This window comes from Cavia porcellus, unplaced genomic scaffold (genome assembly GCF_034190915.1).
Source record: "Cavia porcellus strain 051 isolate PalLab524CR breed Dunkin Hartley unplaced genomic scaffold, mCavPor4.1 scaffold_10, whole genome shotgun sequence".
Lineage (NCBI taxonomy): Eukaryota > Metazoa > Chordata > Mammalia > Rodentia > Caviidae > Cavia > Cavia porcellus.
In genome coordinates this window covers 12,167,213-12,177,349 of record NW_026947493.1, presented here as the reverse complement: position 1 = coordinate 12,177,349, position 10,137 = coordinate 12,167,213, and the positions used below count along the sequence as shown (strand labels likewise).

Here is a 10,137-nt window from a genome sequence, read left to right as displayed (position 1 = left end):
TTTAAAACCTTAAAAATTTTAGTTTTCTGTATGTCAATAGATATTATCATTTTTCAAAAAGCCTAGAAATCATTGACTGAAAATAGGCTTTTTAGCCTATAATGGAGTCCATTCAGTACCTAAGGAAACTGCAAAATGTACATATTCTTAGCAGAGTCCTCTGGGCAAGTGTGACTAATGGAGTAAGCATAGACTGCAAAACCATGCCCAAGAAGTGGAATAAAATCCCTAAATCTAATCCCAAACCAGATATTATTCAGACAATTCCTCTAACAAATGTTAGGAACTTTAAAAAGAAATCTCCAAAAAATAAAAGAGCAGTGATTTCCTTATTTCTATCACATTTGTGAAATAATGTATGTTAGTAAGAGATAACATTCTGGAGGCCTCCACGGATATAGCCTTCTCTTAAACTTCAACGTGATGTAAAACTGTCAAGATCAAATAAAATTTGACCTAATTATAAGAGTAGCTTTCCATCATGTTGGCACTGATTAAAGGCTTAGTTTACATTTAGCGAATGTCCGGCCTTTAAATGACATTGACGTTAATCTATCCTATGTCACTGACAGAGAAGCTCAATCATAATGCATTGTCAGGTATTTGTATCTCAGGCAAGAGCTGGCTCACATGAGCAATTATAATCTAATTAAAGCCACTAATGCTTATCCCTTGGGGAAATATAGTTATTCATAGACATCATAGTCTTTTATGTTTTTCTGTCTCCTCTATAATTTATGTTTTGTTTCTCACTTCTGAGACTCTTCAGGAGTTATTTTCCTGTCACCCTAAAATAGAAATGTACCCTGTGGCAATGTTTTCAATATAGCTATTTGTAGTGTAATTGAATAAAAAATGAATAATGTGTTTATTAAGACTATCAGGAGCTGAGATGCAACTTTTCTCATTTTGTTATATTACTGTTTCTGCTGAGCTACACAATATTAATAATTTTATAGCATAAATAGTAGATTAAGTTGTGAAAATTCATAACATCTACAGGAACATACCTGAGCTGGAAATTCCTCCACATAGGAATAATATCTGTAAATCAACATAACACATAAATATGGTACAAACTTTTTAAATTTTATTTTCCTAGGAAGTGTTTTCACATTTTAAAAGTAGAATACATTTTTATATTGGTATTACAGTATTTCAATGAACACATTCTCTAATATATTGAAAGGGATATGTATTAGAAAATTAAGACAAATAAATTTTTATAATGTCACATACTCTGTTTCAAAGAAGAAATAAGCAAAAATGTTAATGAGCTACAATGGCTTACAGCCTTTTGAGAGCTCACTACTCCAGACACTGGTTTAAACACTTTGTGTTACCATTAAATCTTCACATCTTATTAGGATTACCTTATTTTAACAAAAGAGGAAACTGAGGCATGGAAAGATTAAGGAGCTTGCCATAAAAGCAACCAGCTAATAAATGCCAGAACTAAGATACAATTCACCCATTTGACTGTACTACCTAAACTTCAACTGTCGTTTCCTGCACTGTATTCACTCCACAATTTAAGGCCTTTCCCTCTCCATATTTGTAAACAGTCAAGTGCTGGTTACAAGCTTCAAACCTTCTTTCCATCCATCCTTCACCAATGACTGCTTCTGTGGCAATTTAGAAAGGAAGTTTAGTCTGCATTTAGCACCGCGCTTGCCTCTTACAAACTGCCTGCATCTAGACCTTTCTTAAAACTCTCTGAGCTTCACTTTCTTCATTTGTAAAATAGTTCCTACCTCATAGGACTTCTTTGAAAATTAACAAAGAATTCATCTGAAGCACTTACCAAAAGTTCTGACTCATACCAACACTTGAAAATGTCTACTAATGCTATTACTGGATTTAATGTTGAACGGCACACATCTACTAAGGAGTAAAAAGTTTTCTCTGAATTGTCACGAATAAGCACTATCTCACATTTAGGGCAGAGGAATTCGCTCAGTGACACAGCACCAAAGGCCATGAATCCAATCCCTAGTATCAAAAAATAAAAATTAAAAAGGGTAGAAAACAATTTTTTTAAAAAAATCTCACATTTAATCATAACTGTGTTGTGCTTTGTTTTGTTTTGGACACTAAAAGGACTGTTCAACAACTGACATACTACATGAAATAACCAATGATCTTATTAATGAAGTTTCAGCTTTTTCTGATAGATTAACAATACAAATTAAACAATAGGAAAGTACTTATACCTTTTAAGTTAACTTTTTAAAAATGTATTTTATAATGGTATACAGAATGACAGTGAGTCAGAAAAATCTGTAAAAATTTAAAAATCTTGACAATTTCATCAGCACCTTTTACTAAAAGCCAATAAATTCTATTTAGGAAACAATGTCTTGAAATATACTGTTTTATTACTTGTCTACAAAACAAGTAGTTTTAAGAATGTTTTCACCCAAATTTACCATCCTTGTGTCATTAAGTATCACCTGTCATTATTGTTACGTTTCTAAATTATTAATTTTTTGTAATTACAGAATATAACAATTTTAACTAATGAAAACACATTATTGCTAGAATATTTTTAGCAATTGAAATTATTGCAGTGTGAATGGATTTGCTATGGACCCTTCCAAAACCCCATGAAATGCATTTAGCTTTAGTGGGAATCATCTGTATGATTCACAGTTACTTCCTACAAAGTTATTGCTGACTCTCTTGACATAGAAATGGATTCCAAGAATACTCTTACTATGCCCACTCTGGCAAATTACTCAGCACCTTTTTGCAAAGGTGAGAAACAGTAGTCATAAGAAACAAACATGTTGATGGTATTCAGCACAGTAATTACATGGGTAGTGGAGAAGAAATGAGATTACAAATGTATGGGGTTAGAAGTTGGTTTGTGGAAAAATTATCACAGAGATGTGTTGGCAGTTAATTAAGAAAAATATAGTTCCTCTTGTATTCTATGAAAAAACAAAAAACAAAAGTTTAGTAAGGGTATCAAAAACACACCAAATTAAGAAGCCTTTCAACCCAGCAAAGTGGTACAAGCCTGTAAATCCAGCAGCTCAGCAAGATGAAGAAGGAGGATTATAGCCTTGAGCCAGCCTGAGCAATTTAAGGAGATCCTGTCTGAAGATTTTTTTAAAAATTGTTTCTTTAAAGGGTTAGGGCTGTAATTTAGCAGGGCAGTGTCCATGTGTTCAAGCCCAAATAAACAAATAAATAAATAATCTTTTCAAATCATCAGTTATTCTTCTTACATGGTCCACATCTACATGTTTTCTTTCATTTCATGTAGTAAAGATATGAAAAGATTTTATCTTAAACTAAGCCCACTTAAGTATGAAAGACACTAACTTAACTGTAGAATCAAACCTGAGAGGAAAATTTGCAAAAATTAAGTGAACCTTGGTAAAAGCACAAAACTATATCTATGCATAGATAATATAAATATAAAACTTCTTCTTTGATTTTTCAGTTTTGAGATCAAAGTACAAAAAGCCCTGATACAACATTTTCCTATAGTTCAGCTCATTTAGGTCTGTAACAGTCTTCACTTAATAATCACCCTAAAATTGAATCCTAAAGATTTTTGAGCAATATTTGCAGTGCCCGTAAAATCTTCAACCTGTGCAAAGAAGTCCAAAGGTTGGTATCTATCAACAAATACTGGGTGATACTACTTGGGCACTTTGTTCTGGACACCATGACCTATGTAAAAGCCCGTCTTGACTTTACAGTAATTGACACAGCAACTAAAATGCTCAAGAGCTGTTAAGTGTCATATAAAATGTATTAAAACATCACTGAATCAGTAGATAACAAACTCATTTAATTCATTTCTGACTGAGGCGAGGGAGGGGTTATAGTGTTAAATTGAGCATAATGAAAAAATTGTAATTTTCTGATGGCAACAAGCAAAAGAGTTTATGCAAATAATAATAAATATCATATATATGCATACACAATAATAAGGAATGTCATGAAAACATTTTCCACAAACTTCAATATTTGGCAATTGCAGGCCTCAGCCTTAAATTTCATATGAAACATTTTCCCCTACAAATCTGTTGAAAGAGTAGAATGAAATTACATAGTATTGTAGCTCCACCCAGTGACAGTTTTATATTGTTGCTGTGTTAATGCTACCCATCTGTCATAAAACATGCTCATCCAGCTGGGCAAATTTGAGGAGTCTTCTCAGTATTCACTCATAATTTTTTTAAAGTTCACTTGGACTTCTAAAATTCTATCTTCCATTCCATATTTCTATAATAGGTTTCAAATAGAAAATCATATGGTAGTAAAATTTTTAGCAATTCGTTTCACATTCCATACTGTGCTTATAACTACTTTTACTGAGGAAACACTAGATACAATCTTATTATTATACCCAGATATCTGTATTTTGAGATATTAGGAAAGTTTTTATATATTCAGAATAGTCAACTTAGTCTAGATTTTTTTAAATCTTCACAATAAATAAGAAAGTATCAAATATAGTAAGGTATAGTAAAGAAAGTATCAAGTATTCAAAATATAATTTCTAAAGAATAGTAATTTCTCTAACCCCAAATTTTAAACTATAGACTATCAGGGGTGAATTTTTTTTCTTTTTTGAGATAAGGTCTCAATTACATAGTGCAGGCTGGCCTTGAACTCACTGTAGCCCAGGCTGGCCTCAAATTTATGGTAATCCTCCTAACTAAATCTCTCAAGTGCTGGGATTGTAGGTGAGCACTACTGTACCTGGAAATCTTTTAAAGAGAACAAAAAAAATTTTTTGTAGAACTGCATAGTGCTCCAAAGTATGAATATATTATCTTTTATATATTCAATGTTCTATCATAGAACATTTTTGTTCTATCAATTTTCTCTATAACAGACAACTCTAAATGTAGAACTTTGTATGGTATAGCTGTACAATATTAAGAGCAGATAAAATAGTCTTTAAAGTAAAAAAAGCATTATTATAAAAAATAAACGTATTACTTCATGATGAAAGCAGTAAGTTTACCAGAACAAAAAGCTATGTCACCAATCCCATTTATGATTTTAAACTTATACAAATCTAAAGCAAAAGTTTTTAACAAAACCTTAAAATGACAACATTGGCTCACCTCCCTGGTAAGCAGCCATGGCTCAAGTGACCAGAAGCCAACCCAGGGAGAGAACCAGCCAGCCAGCGTCTCCAAGATCCTCGCCATGTTGGAATTTAGGGTGTTGGGCAACAAAGGAACCTGCTTGCCTCCCTAGTAAGCAGCCGTGATTCCACTGGTGCACAAGCTGAGAATCAAACATCCCGTCTTTCCCCCCCCCCGCCCCCCATTAGCAAATGGGAGCCAGAAGTCTGACCATCAATTTGAGATCGACAATATAGTGCAATATAGCAAATATGGGGGATTTCCTTCTATCATCTCTTTGAAGGCAAATGTTACCAGGGTTCTGCTTTGCTCTGATTAATTGTTTTGCTCTATTCAATACTCTGTTTTGATAGGTTTTATGATGTTCTGTTTTTTGTTTGATTTTGCTCTACCTGATTGAAAGGACAACTATTGTTAAGATAACGAGATATACTATAGTACCTATTATTGTTATCCCACCTGCTGTGAAGTTCTGTATCAATTTCACTGCATTTGTCTCGATTGGCTTTGTTCTGTCTTGTTCTGTTGTATTTTGCTACCTTCAAAATTTAAAAAAATGATGATATTATACAGTATCAGGAATTTATATAAGAAGTTTTATATACATTGGAAATTCCATGGAAATTTTTAGAGTTTATTATTACTGTCTTAAAGTTTATGTTCTTACCAAAAAATGAATATAGAAAATTTAAACATAATTATCAAGTTTATCTTTTAAATCTATAATACTGTATCTTCACACTCCAAAACCAATAAATCCAAAAAGCAAATACATTTGCTTTTCAAGAATGAAAAGGCTTATAAAAATTGATCATTTAGGGGCTGGAGGTTTAGCTCAGCGGCATAAGTGCCTTCCTTGCAAGTAACAGTCGTGAGTTCGATCCCCGGTACCGATAAAAAGGAAAAAGACAAAAAAAACCTGATCATTTATCATTCATAAAGCAAAATTCAATGATCTTTGAATAATTGCTTTGAGATGGGCCATAATTCAATTTTAAAATGACTTTACAAGGATATCTTTTATACTGTATTTGAAAGTTAAGAAAGGCTCTAAATAATTCAGACAAAAAGAAAATGTCAAATAAAAATTAAAATATATATAAATAAGTTAGGAGAAAAACATTTCCTATCAAATTTTTAGGTTGTTAGAAAGAAAAAAAGTAGAAAATTAACTCTAGTTTCCCTCTTAAAATATTAGAAAAACAATAAAAGGAACAAGCTTCTTCAAAGGATTTAAAAAAAAAAAAAGAGCTGAATGTGATGACACACTCCCATAATCCCAGCATTTGGGAGGCTGAGGCAAAAGGATCATGCAAACTCAAGGAGAGCCTGGGCTACATAGTGAAACCCTATCTCAAAAAGCCAAAAAATAAAAATTAGTTAGATAAATTTTAAAAATAAAATAAGAATGCAAATTAATTAAATTAAGTAAGCAAAATCAGAGAATAAGGATCAATGAAACAAGAGTTAGCCTTTTATTTAAAAATTGACAAGCATCTAGTAGGACTTATCAAGGGTAAAAAATAACTCCCCCCAAAAATGTATAATTGAAAAAAAGACAATGTTATGGATACATCATTAGAGAGGATATTATAAATAACATTATCCAAGTTAATATACAAACTTGTACACAAATATATACATTAATATACCACAATCAATCCAAATTCAATCAAGGAGAAATATTTTCAAACTAATTAGTCAAAGAAATTGAGCTAACGTCCAAAATATTTACACGTACACATAAAAAGATTTACACTTTTTAATAGGTGAATTTCTACCAAACATTTAGGTATCTTTTGGTCCATTCTTACATAAATTCTTACGAAGTCCAGAAACAGTATTTTACTCTACTTATTTTATAAGGTGAATAGAAGTCACACACCCAACACAGTGTACAAGCAAGAGAAGTGCCAGGTGTGGTGGTATATGCCTGAAATCCCAGGACTCGGGAGGTTGAGGCAGGATTGCTGCGAGTTGAAGGCCAGCCTGGGCTACTTAGCAAATTCAAGGTCAGCCTGGACTACATAGTAAGACCCTGTCTTAAAAAAAAAAAATTAAAAAAAATTTAGCAACTCAAATCATCCCCATTTTAATTTCATTTGAAAGTCATCTACAGATTAAGAATTATTTTGAAACATCTACCTTTTAGAAGAAACCAGCCTGACTGCCATAGTGAGTTCAAAGCAACTTTAACTACTTAACAAGACCTCACCACAAAAAAGAAAAGAAAAAATTGGGAAAAAAAGAAAATGAAGGCTGGGGATTTAGTTCTGCCCCATAAAAGCCTGCCTGGCAAGCACAAGGTCATGAGTTTGATCTCTAGTATACAAAAAAGAAAAGAAAGAAAATGAAGCAAGGAAAGATCTTATATTATCAACATCTCTATTGAACACTGGTAAAAAACTCCTATATAAAATGTTAGCAACCTGAATGTAGTCACTAATTTAAAAAAACACAAAATAGCCAAGTTATGTTTGTTTAAATGAAAGGTAAGTTTCATTTACAAAATTGTTTTGTAATTCCAGTTAAGACCAGAAAATCAAACTATTATCTCAATAAGGTATTGAATTAGATAAAAAATTTAATTCATCCATTTATTCATTCAACAAATATTTGTTATTGCTTGATATGCCTGCACCATTAAAGATGGAGAGAAAAGTCCTTCTTCTCTGATGTTTGTAGTTCAGTGAACAAACACATAAAACATATACTATAGCAAATAGTGTTATAGGTAGTGGAGAAAATAAAATGGGAGAGTATAGTGATATGCTTACAAGACTTTGGAGGTTGAAATTTTAAGCAAGAGCGCATGAAAAAAATCTTACCAAGTAGATGCCATTGATCAAGACCTTAAAGACAACAAGCCACTGACAAGAATTAAAGCAAAGGACACAACCAGCACAATAACATTTTTTGAATGAATAAATGGATGAATTAAATTTTTATTCAATTCAATACCTTACTGAGATGATTGTATGATTTTTTATCTTAACTGGAAGGAGGATGCACAGTGATTTTGAAAATTAAGTTCCTGCCTTGAACAACTATTTCTAAGATGACAATATGTAATCTATTAACTAGTGATTTCCTACTGTTTATTTTTTTCTGAAATTCTGTATAACTTGTACCTTTTTCTGCTTTTTTTTTCTTGTTCTCCTTAAATAAAAATTAAAAAAAAAAAAAGAAAAAATTAAGTTCCTAGAATAAAGTGAAAGAGACAATGAAAGTGATAGGGTAGAAGAGAGAAGACAGTGAGATCACATTTCCAATCCGGGCTTTTATTACACTAAAAGGAGAATGCAATTAACTGAATATAAGAATCCTAAACAAAAAGACCAAGCTAGAGATATCACAACACCTGATTTCAAATTATATTACAAAGCCATAATAACAAAAATAACATGATATAAAAATAGACACATACACAAACACCAATGCCACAAAACAGAAGACACAGAAGCAGACCCATACAAGTAGAGCCATCTGATTCTGAACAGAGAACCCAAAAATATATGTTAGAGAAAAGACACCGTATCTAACAAATGGTGCTGGAAAAACTGGATGTCCACTTACGGAAGTACAAAACTAAGTCTCTGTCCTTTGTACAAAAAGTCAACTCAAAATTGATTAAAGACATATGTACCAGTGTAAGACCCAAAACCTTTAAGCTGCAACACAGGAGAAACCCATGAAGCCATAAGCACAGGAAACGTCTTTCTGAATAGGGTTCCGGTAGCACATGAAATAGTAGCAAGAATCAACAAAGGGGACTATACCAAATTTAAAAATTCCTGCACGTCAAGGGAACGAATGGCAAAGACACAGACTACACACTGGGAGAAAATGTTTTTTTAATTTTTTATTTTAAAGAGAACAAAACAAAACAGAACAAAGCAGATCAGAACAAAACAAAGCAATCAACACAGGATTTCAAAACAAGACAAGAGGAAATCCACGGTAGTTACTATAATGTCTGTCATTTTCTTCAAAATAGGTGTCCATATCTTCACATACAAAGAATTCAAGCAAGACAAAAATAGTATATAAAAATCTTTGGGGATTTCAGTTTTCAGCTCAGAGAAGGCTAAGGTGCAACTTTCTTCAGTCATCCCCTATCTGGATTCATCTGACACCAGCTGCCTCCACCATGACACACAAGTTCGACCCCAGTGAAATCAAAGACATGTGTACCTGAGGTGCACCGGTGGTGAAGTCGACGCCACATCTGTCCTGGCCCCCTAGATCAGCCCCTTTGATCTGTCTCCAAAAAAAGTGGGTGATGACATTGCCAAGGCCACTGGTCAGTGGAAGGGTCTGAAGATTACGGTGAAGCTGACCATTCAGAACAGGCAGGCTCACATTGAGGTGGTGTCATCTGCCTCTGCCCTGATCATCAAAGCCCTCAAGGAGCCACCAAGAGACAGAAACAAGCAGAAAAGCATTAAACACAGTAGAAATATCACTTTTGATGAGATTGTCAGCATTATCCAGCAGATGTGGCACCAGTCTTTAACAAAAGCCAGAGAACTCTCTGAAGCCATTAAAGAACTCCTGGGGACTGCACAGCCTGTGGGCTGTACTGTGCATTCCCGGCTCCCTCGTGACATTACCAATGACATCAACAGCGGCACTATGGAGTGCCTGCCTAGCTAAGAAGCATAATAAAGTACTTCAATAAAAAGATGATCTGACAAAAAAATCTTTGCCAGCTACTTTTCTGTCAGAAGATTAATATCTAGACTATATAAGAGACTCAGAAAATTTAACAACAAAAAGTAAAAGTCTAATTCATAAATGGGCAAATGAATTGAATAGATACTTTTAAAAAGAAATACAATGTCCAATGCCTCCATGAAAAACTAAATTTTAGTCATTAGGGAAATACAAATCAAAACTGCACTTTAGATACCATCTCACCAGTCAAAGGGTATAAAAGGATCATCAAGGATATAAAAAATTCTGGTGAGGATGTGAGGAAAAGGAGAAGGGACCACTCTACAATGCTGGTGGCAATGTA

The 10,137-nt window shown here is 33.2% G+C and overlaps 1 pseudogene; it reads left to right on the top strand.

The window, feature by feature from the left end:
• The first annotated feature begins 9,252 nt into the window (after positions 1-9,252).
• LOC100718457 (large ribosomal subunit protein uL11-like) lies at positions 9,253-9,773 on the top strand (annotated as a pseudogene).
• The last annotated feature ends 364 nt before the right edge of the window (positions 9,774-10,137 follow it).